The sequence below is a fragment of the Gracilinanus agilis genome, chromosome 2 (assembly GCF_016433145.1).
Source record: "Gracilinanus agilis isolate LMUSP501 chromosome 2, AgileGrace, whole genome shotgun sequence".
Lineage (NCBI taxonomy): Eukaryota > Metazoa > Chordata > Mammalia > Didelphimorphia > Didelphidae > Gracilinanus > Gracilinanus agilis.
This window is the reverse complement of record NC_058131.1, coordinates 192,149,307-192,161,839: the sequence shown is the minus strand read 5'-3', so window position 1 is coordinate 192,161,839 and position 12,533 is coordinate 192,149,307. Positions and strand designations below refer to the sequence as shown.

Here is a 12,533-nt window from a genome sequence, read left to right as displayed (position 1 = left end):
TACTAATACTAATTTGTATCATAAGGATTTTGATACCTGTTTTTGAAAATTCAGAAAAACCAATTTAAGAGACATTATTAAATAATTTTCCACATGCACAAATTTTAAGATAAATGTTTAGAAATAGAGATGAACATTAAATATGTACATGTGTGGACTCAGTCATTTGCAACAAAGGAAATTAATTGTTCTATTGATTTTAACGCAGAAAATGTATTTGCATTGATTTCAGGTAAAACTTATTTTCCATAAAACTTCAAACGCCCAATTCCAAATCTTCCAATTCTTGTAGTAGGGCTGCTTCTTTCTGGATCTTCTCCATTTGATTTTTCTCTAACTGTTTACCACCAGCTGCTTGTTAATTCAGTTGTTCAATTGCTTTCAGTTTCTTTCAGGTTCTTGATCTTTTTGTCTATGTCAGGGTCTCCTGTTGTTGGCAGAGAGACAACATTTCGTGGAGAGCTCTGCTACTGAGCTGAGTTAAGGGCCAAATCTTGACCACTTTCACTTCTTGCTTCCTGTTTTGCAGCTTTTTTTGCCTCACGCTTTCTTTGATTTTTCAGAACTGTTTTAGACAATGACTTGTCATTTCCTGAAAGTTTCTTATTCTGTGGTGGCTCCTCATCATGCAATTTGGAGCTGGTTATAGGTTTGGTTTGTAAGGCTGGTGGTCTGTAAGCCTCTGCAACCTTAGACTCCTTCTCTGGCACTTCACTTGGTACTGCTTGGTAAGTTACTGCTTTTGCTAGAAATACTCCATCTAAAAATGGCTGCCAAGAAAGTTGCCATATTTCTGCATTTGATGGGACATCACACTTGTGTAGAATTGAGCCAATGTAATGCCCAATATTGCATCAATTACTAACACATAACCTTGAAGCATGTAGCTCAATATGCTCTCCATCTGGACACAAGGCAAAGTATGTAGAGTCCGAAGCTACTGGTTTGGAAATAAGTTTTTAGTTTTTAACACCCCACACTTCCATCTGTCCATGGAGATTTCCAAATCCAGCAAGTACTAATATATTTCCATGGGGCTGAAGTAGACTGCATCTCGAGGACCAGTCCCAAAGTCCAATACAAGATCACAATTCAGAATCAAAATTGTGGCATTGGCAGACATAAAACCATAAACAGCACAAAATTCAGTGGAACTGGAATTTCTAGATTATATCATATATGGGACTATTTTTTGGTAATTGCACCATAGCACTTTCTCCATTGATTGCAATGTAGTGTAGGGTTTGTTCTCCATAATAAGAAGCTCCTGTCTTGTCAACAACTGTACTAGCACAGCAGTGGCTTTTTTGTTCCATAGCATTGTCACTTTATCAGCCTTAAAGAAGCTTTTGTTGGCCAGCACAGCATCAGACCCATTAATATTAGGGTTACTGATATAGCCTTACAAATGACGGAGGCTCCCTTGCTGCCAGGAACATAGATAGCCACTTTGCACGGCTGGGGTCCTGATGATAACACAAAATCACTAATTTTCTGTAAATGAGGTTTGTTTGCAATTGTACCAAAGTTGTTGTTTTCAAAGAAGCGAATTTCACTGTTAACATTTCTGGCAGAAATACTTTCATCATTTACCCAAGATGGACACCAGTTCTGCATCTTTTTCTGGATGAAAGACTTTAAGCATTTTCCAGTTGTCACTTCATAAAGTTGTAGTTTAGGTACTCCTGATGTGCCAGCTTTAGGAGTTGTGTAAGGATGCCATATTGCTAGGACACTCTTTTTTTTTAAATTCAGGGCAAACTGCTTTTGGAAGACTGAAGGAATGCAGCAACTCATTGTCAGCAACATGTACCAGATTTACCTTTTCTCCTTTACACCAAGCAAACAGGCTTCTATCTTTGCTAAAGGCATAGACTTTGCAATTTTCCCTGATTTCCTTAGAAGCACTGTGTTTTCTGTAAAATTTGATGCTCTTTTACCATGTAAAGCCCCTCTCATTCTCAGACTGCCAGGAGTGGTGTGGAGGGCACCATCTTGTCCTGTGCTTACATAGTTTTTAAAAATATGAGTTACCATACCTGGTATTTACAACAACCCTAGAAATTTGGTAGTCTAAATATTCTAATCCTCATTTTACAAATGAAACAAAAAAATGAGACCCAGAGATTAAATGAGTGGACACATCTTGTATAGCCATAAGCACATTGTTGTTCTTCCTTCCTTTGAAAGAGGCCCAATGGCATCATTGAGTTAATGTATTGAGTCACATGTGAATTATGTGTAAGTAAGGCAATTTTGCACATTATCGTCAGTGTCACTCTCTCTTCTAGCTAGGGAAGTTCATCGGCAAGGCAAAAATCAGAAGGTCTGGCAATGCCCTTGGATGCAATAGATGGCTTTGAAATATTTGATGTCTGATAAAGGTTTAAGCACTCTAAAATGCCTGTTTCAACACCCCTTTATAGCAGTTTGAGTAAATTGTTCTCATCTGCCCATTCTGCTGGAAATCTTCAAATGCTTGGGATAGGTATTCCCCTAAATTGGTTACACTTAACCTCATTTAGCTTGCCTGCTGAGAAAATTTTACTGGGGTGTGGCCACTGCCCATACTACTGTTTTTAGAGCCCTGGGTGAGAGTTGGGTGAAAAGTGGATACCAAAGATAGATGAGCAACCCTGAAAAAGGTTAGGTAAGCCTTAACATTAGAAGCAGTAATCCTCCCTGAACATCCCCTACACTTGTTTAGGTACATAAAGCTTAAGTAACCTACTTAGGATCACAAGGCCAGTATGAAACCTAGCAATAAATTGACTCATTTTTCCTTGTTCAACAGCAAATATTCTATTTAATGTATCACAACACCTTTGCATAGAAATACTAGACATTCAATACAAAATAACCTAGCCTTCAAATTTATGAGCTATCTGAAATATCATCTGGTTCAACCATTTTGTTTTTTTCAGAAATTGAGATGCAGAAATGGGGATTGACTTGTTCAATTTCACAGTGCTAACACTTGTTTTGTTTATGATAATGAAGAATGGTTATTCTATGTAAACACAGGCTATTGTGAACAAGTAGATACTCAGAGTAGTTTCTGATTCCTAAAAGAATGGGGAAGAACAAACAAACTTCTAAAACTTTATTATATATTTCAGTGGTTAAGAGGTGACTGACTTTTGATGAACTGAACATATGTAGGATTTGAATCCCACAAATTTTATTTTCTATGTAATTGATGTTTTTTAAAAGGTAAATTATTTCAGAGTCCATGGACAGTGTAGGGCCTAAATAATCTGTCTAAAACAAAGTAGGCTCCTATTTTAAATTTGTTCTGGCATGTTTTCCTGTTCTAACTTATGGCTATCTATCATACATAGGAAAAATTGAATATATTTTGCCTATGCAGTGTCAAAATTCTCATTTCTTATTTTAACTTAAATGTAAGGAACTTATATGAATGCTTTGAGAGTTTTGAAGAGCTCAGATGATGTTTTTATTTTCACTTGGATACTGCAACGTGATGGGTGTTTTCAATATACTTGTAGTACATTTTCAGTTTATGGTAATGTAAATTTCCATTTTAAACCTGTTGGATTTGAAATGCCTATTATTTTAGAGGCTTATACTTGTGCATGTAATATGCATGCAGTAATTGTTCTAGCAGATAAGGAGCTTGAAAGTAGACACATAATTCAGAAAATCAGGCTATATTTTTGGAATGAATAGTGAATTAGGACTGATGACCAAGAATAGGATTGTGAATCTTTATAACCATCTTTATTAAATATTTCTCAGAGTATGGAAACTGTTTTTCTTCCATAATTCAGAAATTTCATTTTTAGGTGAATTAAAATTGAGCCACTACAGTGGTATCAAAATGCATATTCCAGATTTTTATTTTTTGGGAGAAATAGCAAGAAATTCAGTGTTTTGTCCTTGTAAATGTTTGTCAGTGGGCAGAATATAAAGGGCCAGTATAGTTGTAGATAATGTAATCTGGGTGAACAGTTATCAGTGATACCAATACAATTACATATCCAATTGTCTCTAGTGTTTTATATTTCTGTTACTTAGATGAGTGGAATAGATCTTTTTATGAAGCCCATATCATTTCAAAATTAAACGTTTTATCTTTGATTTAGCTTTGGACTGAATATGTCTGTAGAGTTTCACAGCTGTCAGATACCCACTCTCTACTTCCCTCTAGTCTGCAAATATCTGACCTCCAAAACTCACCAGCTCAGAAAAGATTATGTAGGCATTAAAAGATTTGTTGGCTCCTTTAAAAAGCTCTATTTCTTCTCCCCACTACATCTATCAGACTTTTAAATAAGGATTTTATAGCTTCTGCAGCTCTCTGACCTATGCCCTTTTCTTTTGTCCCCATAATTAGGGAGGGGGACATTGGCCCCATTACATAGAAAAACTACCATAGGAACTAGACCAAGAAGGTCAGCTGCCTGTCCTTCTATCCCAAACTTATTTTGCTGTATCAGTTGTAGTTAAATTCCATTGCAGTAAATCTTGGATTAAACTACTGTGAGAATTAATGGGTTGCACTTTATATTTAAGGAAAGAAGTCAGTCTGGGACTAGAATGCTTGGAATACTGCTGATAAAAAAAGCCACAGACTGAGCACGATGAACCTCTAAAGTCAGAATTTGGCCTGTGCAGTTTTTGTTTTTATGTAAATATAGAATGCATATTTCAAATACTGCTTCTTATGTTCCAAAGAAAAAAAATTCAGAACCTCAGGAAATCAATGATTTTCTTTTCTTTAGAAAGGACCTCAAATAAAATATAAAATGAAATTAATATAGAGGAGTCTAATGAATTTTCATCAGAAATACAGATAATTCACTGTGATACAGAAAAAAAGTGGGAGCTAATTTAGTAGCTTAATTGAACAACTCAGCAAAAGATTTAATAGCAGAGAAGTCTTGTGGATTCTACTCAAGATATGACTTCATTAATTTTTCAATTAGTAGCTATTCTATGAAGTATAATGATCAATAATTGAGATTAAGCTATACTTTCAAAGTAGATGCAGTGTAAATACCAATTTAATCATGATGCTGTTCAAAAGGCACAAAGGAGAATGCCTGAAACTATTAAATAAAATCAGTCAAATGCCTGAGAGATAGAAGGAAAAATATTTCAACAGAGGAAGTATGGTTAGTAATCAACACTACCATCCAAAAAATGAAGTGCATCTAATACAAAAATATATACCTGGGGGCAGCTGGGTAGCTCAGTGGAGTGAGATTCAGGCCTAGAGACAGGAGGTCCTAGGTTCAAACCCGGCCACAGCCACTTCCCAGCTGTGTGACCCTGGGCAGGTCACTTGACCCCCATTGCCGACCCTTACCACTCTTCCACCTATGAGACAATACACCGAAAGTACAAGGGTTTAAAAAATATATATATACCATACAAAGACAAATATCACCAAAGTTTGGACTCTAAATTTATCAGTGTCATAAAGGGCTGCAGTATGTTGGCTATGTTCTACCACCAAATGTCATATTTTGTAATTTTTTAGAACACTGACTATAATAATGGACAAAACTACCAGGGGTGCTGAAATATCTTGACTCCATACTATGTGGGATTCAGAATTTAGACAGGAGAAGGGGAAAATGGGGAAGGGTGTAAGATAGCTCTTTCTAAGTATTTGAGGGGCTGATATGTGGAAGAGGTGTTTAACTTGTTCTGTCTTTCCTCAAGGAAAAGAACCAGATGAAATGTGTAGAAGTTAAAAGACTCAAATTTGTGTTCAATGTCAGGGTTAGGAAACCAAAAAGCCACTAACAATGATAACTGTNCTTTGATGGCTTGTTCAATTTGTATTTCTGATATGGGATTATTTAGGTATTCTATTTCTTCTGCTGTTAATCTAGGCATTTTATATTTTTTAAATATTCATCCATATCTCCTAAATTATTATATTTGTTGCCATAAAATTTGGTGAAATAGTTCTTAATGATTGCCTTAATTTCCCCTTCATTAGAGGTGAGGTCTCCCTTTTCATCTCTAATACTGTCAATTTGGTTTTCTTCTTTCCTTTTTCTTATTAGATTGACTAGTACTTTGTCAATTTTATCTGTTTTTTCAAAATACCAGCTTCTAGTCTTATTTATTAATTCAATAGTTCTTTTACTTTTGATTTTATTAATTTCTCCCTTAATTTTTAGTATTTCTAATTTAGTTTTTATCTGGGGGTTTTTAATTTGTGAGCTTTCTAATTTTTTGAGTTGCATGCCCAATTCATTAATCTCTGCCCTCTTTCATTTGTTAGTATATGCATTCAAGGATATAAATTTCCCCATGAGTACTGCCTTAGTTGCATTTCACAGAGTTTGTTAGGATGTCTCATCATTGTCATTCTCTTCAATGAAATTGTTGATTGTTTCTATGATTTCTCCTTTGACTAGCTGGTTTTGGAGTATCACATTATTTAATTTCCAATTAGTTTTTGATTTGCCTGTCCAGGTGCCCTTACTAATTATTATTTTTATTGCATTATGATCTGAGAAGGTTACATTTATAATTTCTGCTCTTTTGAATTTGTTTGCAATGATTCTATGCCCTATAACATGGTCAATCTTTGTGAATGTACCATGTGCAGCTGAAAAGAAGGTGTATTCCTTTTTGTCCCTATTTATTTTTCTCCACATATCAATTAAATGTAATTTGTCTAGGACTTCGTTCACCTCTCTTATCTCTTTCTTATTTATTTTTTGGTTTGATTTATCTAGGTCTGAAAGAGGAATATTTAGATCTCCCACTATTATGGTTTTACTATCTATTTCCTTCTTGAGCTCTGCCAGTTTCTCCTTTATGAATTTGGATGCTATACCACTTGGTGCATATATATTGAGCAGTGCTATTTTCTCATTGTTTATACTGCCTTTAATCAGGATGTAATGACCTTCCCTGTCTTTTTAAATCATATGTATTTTTACTTTGGCTTTATCAGAAATCATAATAGCCACTCCCGCCTTCTTTTTCTCATTTGAAGCCCAAATGATTTTGCTCAAGCCCCTTACCTTAAACTTGTGTATATCCACCCGCCTCATATGTGTTTCTTATAGACAACATATGGTAGGATTTTGGTTTCTGATCCTCTCTACTATTTGCTTCTGTTTTATGAGAGAGTTCATCCCATTCATATTCAGAGTTATTATTATCAGTTGTGCATTCACTCACATTTTTGTATCCTCTCCTAGACCCACCCCTTCTTCTTTCACTCTTTTCTTTTAAACCAGTGGTTTCCTTTGAGCTGGTATCCCTTTTCCCCTCCCTTGATTGACTTCCCTTTCTGCCCGCTCCCTTGTTATTTCCCTCTTTTTGTTTTTAAAGGCCTAATAAATTCCCTCCCCCTTCTTCTTCTCTCCCTTTTTTGACCTCCCCACTCCCCTGCTCCCTTTGATTTATCCCTTCTGAATTTCTCAGTAGGGTTAGATAGAGTTTTTTTTTTAACGAAATGTATAATAAAGCTACTCTTCCCTCTCCTGCTTAATTATACTGAGAGTAAGGTTTGATTATTACCTCTTAATGCTCTCTTCCTCTCCTTCTTAAAATAGTATTTATCCCCTCCCCTTCCCATGCCCTCTTTGTGTGTAATAGAATATCCTATTTTTCTTATTTACTCAGATTTTTCTTGGTGTCCCCTACTATTCCCCCCATTTCCAACCCCCAATGTCATCTTAGTCCATTTTGTATCCTGTCCTCTCCCTATGAATTATTCTTCTGGTTGCTATAATAATGAATATTATAATAGTGAATAGAGTTCACCACAGAGAATTATACATAGCATTTCTCCACGTGGTAATGCAGATAATTAGAACTTATTTAAGCTTTTAAAGAGTCAAATTTAAAATATTATGAGTTTTCTTTCTTTTCCCTCTGTTTCTTATTTACCTTTTCATGTTTCTCTTGATTTTTGTGGTTGGATATCAAACTTTCCATTTAGTCCTGGTCTCTTTTGTGGAAAAACTTGGAAATCTTCAATTTTGTTGAATGCCCATACTTTCCCCTGGAAGCATATAGTCAGTTTCGATGGATAGTTGATCCGCGGCTGAAGGCCCAGCTCTCTTGCCTTTCTGAATATCGTATTCCAAGCCTTGTGGTCTTTTAGCATGGAGGCTACCAGATCCTTTGTGATCCTGGTTGGTGCTCCTTGATATTTGAATTGACTCTTTCTGGCTTCTTTTAAGATTTTTTCTTTTATTTGAAAGCTCTTGAATTTTCTATTATATTCCTTGGTGTTGACTTTTCTGGGTCCAGTGTACAGGGTGATCTATGATCCTTTCAATGTCTATATTGCCCTCTTGTTGTAGGACTTCAGGGCAATTTTGCTGAATAATTTCTTTAAGTATGGAGTCCAAGTTTCTCTTAATTTCTGCTTTTTCTGGAAGACCAAAGATTCTCAAATTATCTCTTCTAGACCGGTTTTCTTGGTCTATCCCTTTCTCATTGAGATATTTCATGTTTCCTTCTATTTTATCAGTCTTTTGACTTTGTTTTATTTGTTCTTGTTGTCTTGAGATATCATTGGCTTCTAATTGCTCAATTCTAGCCTTTAGGGACTAGTTTTCCTGTTCAATCTGACCATTTCTGGTCTTCAGTTGGCTTGCCTCACTTTCCAATTGTGAAATTCTGCCTTTTAAAATGTTATTTTCTTGCGAGATCTCTTCCATCTTCCTCAACATTTCATTTTTGAACTCTTCAATAGCTTGTGACCAGTTTTCATTGTTTTGGGAAAGTTTGGATACTTGTTTGTCCTCCTCTGTTGTCTGGATTTCCTCTGTGTAAAAGTTGTCTTGTGTTCCAGAGTTTTTCTTGATAATCTTTTTCTTCTGGGGTTCCCGGCTTGCCATTGTTAGCTCCGCCCCTTTTCAGCTTTGTCTTCACAGTCAGGGTCTGCCTGCACTTTCTAAACTCCGGAGGGCTCTAGTCTCCTTGTCCTCGGGGTCAAGCCTCCTGGTAGTCTCAGGTCTGCCCCTCCTTCAGCAGTCTCAGGGGCTGCTTCCACAGCCGTGCTCCCATCTGCACCGGGTCCCCACTTGAGGTCCAAGCCTGTGGGAGAGATCTTTATCCGCGCCTAGGGCACTGCCTTCACCCTCGCAGACCCTTGGGAAAGTCAGTGCTCTTGAGATCTTTGTCCTTGCCTAGGGCAATGTCCCCACCCGCACAGAAGCTCGGGAAAGTCCATGTGCATTCTTTAGCCACTTGGGGTCCTACATTTTTCAGCTCTCATGTACAAGCCCTGGAACTGCCAGTGACTCACTGGTTGCCCAAATCCCGCTTTTTCTCTTGTGCTTTGGCCTTGGGGCTCTGGGTGGTGTGGGGGGTGGTGGAGAGACTTCTTCCTCTTGTGTTTTAGTGTGAGTTGTTTCACCCCTTCACAGTGTGGAAATGCCCTGAATCTGAGTACCTTCAATGCTGCGCCCCGTTGTGGGGTTCCTTTGTTCGTCTCTATTTGTTTTTATGTCCCCTTGAGTAGTCCTGTATGCTTCGGTTAGGAGAGATTGAGCAGTTGCTCCTTACTTTGCCGTCATCTTAACCAGAAGTCTCCAGTGCTTTATTTTAAAAAAAAATCTGCTCTCCCATTCTCTCGCTTTCTCTCTCTCTCTCTCTCTCTCTCTCTCTCTCTCTCTCTCTCTCTCTCTTTCTGTCTCTCTCTCTTATTTTATATATAGTAAGCACCTAATGCATATTTTTTGAATTTTCAAACTTTGACAAAAATAACAGAGAAGAAAGGAATGAAATAAACTTTTATTAGGTACCTATGATGTACCAGGCACTCTGTCATGTGGTTTACAAATACTAACCCATTTGATTCTCACAACAATCTTGAAAAGTAGTTATAATCATCCTCATTTTACAGTGGAGTAAAGAAATATAAATTTAAAATTTTTTACAAGGTCACACAGTTTATATGTGTCTATGGCCATATTTGAACTCAAATCTTTCTGAATCCAGGTCCAGCACTCTTGGTGTCTCTAGGTCTCTTCCCCAGGAGATAAAGCCTGCTTAAATGAAATCATGAACATGAGATCATGAAGCATCAATATTTTCAAGTTTGCAATCTATTTTTTTACAAAAAAACCTTGAGAGCTAAGGCATATTATTTTCATTTTGCAGATAATGAAACTGAAGCCAAGAGAAGAAAGATGACTAAAAAATGCTAAAGACTAAAGAAGAAAACTCTCATTTTATAGAATAGACATGGAAGATACCTCAGAGAACTCTTTCATTCCAACTCTTCTCTTTTTTTCTTGCTGCTTTTGCCATAAATTTATGCCTCCTAACTCCAACATGTAGCAGGGTCAGTAACTTTTCAGACTTCATTGCATCCAACAGTCATTTATGGAAGCACCAAGAGTACTTCCCCTTCGAAAGGGCTTTGTTAGCTTCTGGAGTAATTAGAAAGTGCAAAGTAATTAATGATCATAACATTGGGTAGTACTAGGTTTTACAATATAGTACCATGGTTGCATAGTGAACCCCGTCCCAAGCCTTGAGAGTAGCTTCAAAGTTCTATGTATACAACTTTATTTACTTTGCATCATTGTTTAGTATTTATCCCAATGTTTAGCATAGTGCATGTCAAATAGTGGGTGCTTAATAAATGCTTATTGACTAACTGCTCCACATATTCCCTTTTCCTTATATAGCATAGCCTTGTGTTCTGTTTTTTTCTCATAAATTTAAACTACTTTCCAATTCTATTGTAAATTATTCACATGGGAAGATGAACTAATATTTGACTCATCCCATTTCAAAAGTGATTTTTGTCTTAATAGGATCTCTTTCCTTCTGAGTATAAAAATCATATTCTATAAAAATATATGAAGTAGGGAAAATACAGGGACATTAGAATACCAAATATGTTTTGAAGTATAAATTCTTTTTTGTTAGAGTTTTAGTCATAGAAAACACTTTAGTTAATTTTCATAAAGACAGTAAAATACACTATTATTTGTTAGAGGAAATAAGATTTTGGAGTACATGCAATATTGAATGGGTAACTTTGGAATGAAGGTAAATATTGCTTCTTTTTATAATTGATATTGGTAATGTTTCAGAATAATATAAAATTTTTCACAATAGGAAATGTTAAAGTATCATTAATGACCAGCTAGGTAATAGAAGACTCTAATTTACTATGGAAAATGTTCATGAAAGTATTTATAATAATGAAACCAATTAGAAGGATCTTGTCTTTATGAGTCATGGGGACAGATTTGTCTCTTCCATAAATATTTTTTATTGTATTTACCAAAGTTGCTTTTGTGGTAGTGGTATAAAAAATGTATGCTGGTCAAAAATATAATCATGTAATGCTACATTTGTGAAAGTTAGAGACTTCATGAATCCCATTTCTTCATTTTACAGGTAAAAAAGCTGAGATCCATAGATGTAAAGTGACTTTTGCAAGATTGTACAATCTGATTAAATTAGGAATAGAAAACATATCTTATTATTTTCTGTCTAGTGTTTGAACTACATAATAATATGATCTTAAAATTATAATGTTCTTTTTTCTTAGAAACATTTAATATCAACCAAGAACCAATAATTATTTTAAGACTTCTAGTACTGTGTTGCATTAATACAGAACAGAATTAAGGAAGGTAAAGGTATAGAATTGCTTGATCTAATTAAAAGTAGACAACATACGGTGTCTCATATTCTCATACAAATAGAATCATGAGGAATACGTAAATCCATTGTCTTATTTGGGTACCCAGCTTTTTGTAAGCTCTACTACTGATGCCTGATGATCTCTCTTTCTCTCTCTCTCTTTCTCTCTCTCTCCCACATGATCTAATATATATGGAAATATATATGTACTATATACATATATTTAAATGAGCAGGCAGACAAAAGAAATATGAAGTAATTATAGAGGGGGAATCAGGTACTAGGAGGTGAGGTCATGAATATTTTTTAAGTTATCAAAAGACTTTCTTTTTTTGAGAAATAGATAATTAGAAAAATATGATCATTTGTTCATATTAAAGACTAAAAGATTCCAGGAGACAGGAATGAATCCTAGACATAATTTTCACACTTTACCTAAGGAACACAGTTATCTTAACAAAATTCAACTTTGTTCAACCATCAAAAGAAACTAGTATTTGCAACATGTTAATTTTATTAAAGGTTCATTAACAGGAGAAAATAATTCTCAAGCTCTCAAATTGTATAGAATAGACAAATATTACTAAATGACAACAATTCTAGCCATTGCTTAATTTTATTGCTTTACCTAAATGAATGTAGGAAATAGGTTGATTCATTTTTAATGTCACTTTACACTAATTAATATTTTCTTGAATTTAATTCCATTATACTATTATTATGATCTTATATACTTTATATATAGTTTTTTTTGTTTTTCTTAAACCCTTGTACTTCGGTGTATTGCCTCATAGGTGGAAGAGTGGTAAGGGTGGGCAATGGGGGTCAAGTGACTTGCCCAGGGTCACACAGCTGGGAAGTGGCTGAGGCCGGGTTTGAACCTAGGACCTCCTGTCTCTAGGCCTGACTCTCATTCC

General features: G+C 35.6%; 1 pseudogene; it reads right to left on the bottom strand.

Moving 5' to 3' along the window:
• Window positions 1–238: 238 nt before the first annotated feature.
• LOC123234913 lies at window positions 239–1,994 on the bottom strand (annotated as a pseudogene).
• Window positions 1,995–12,533: the final 10,539 nt, after the last annotated feature.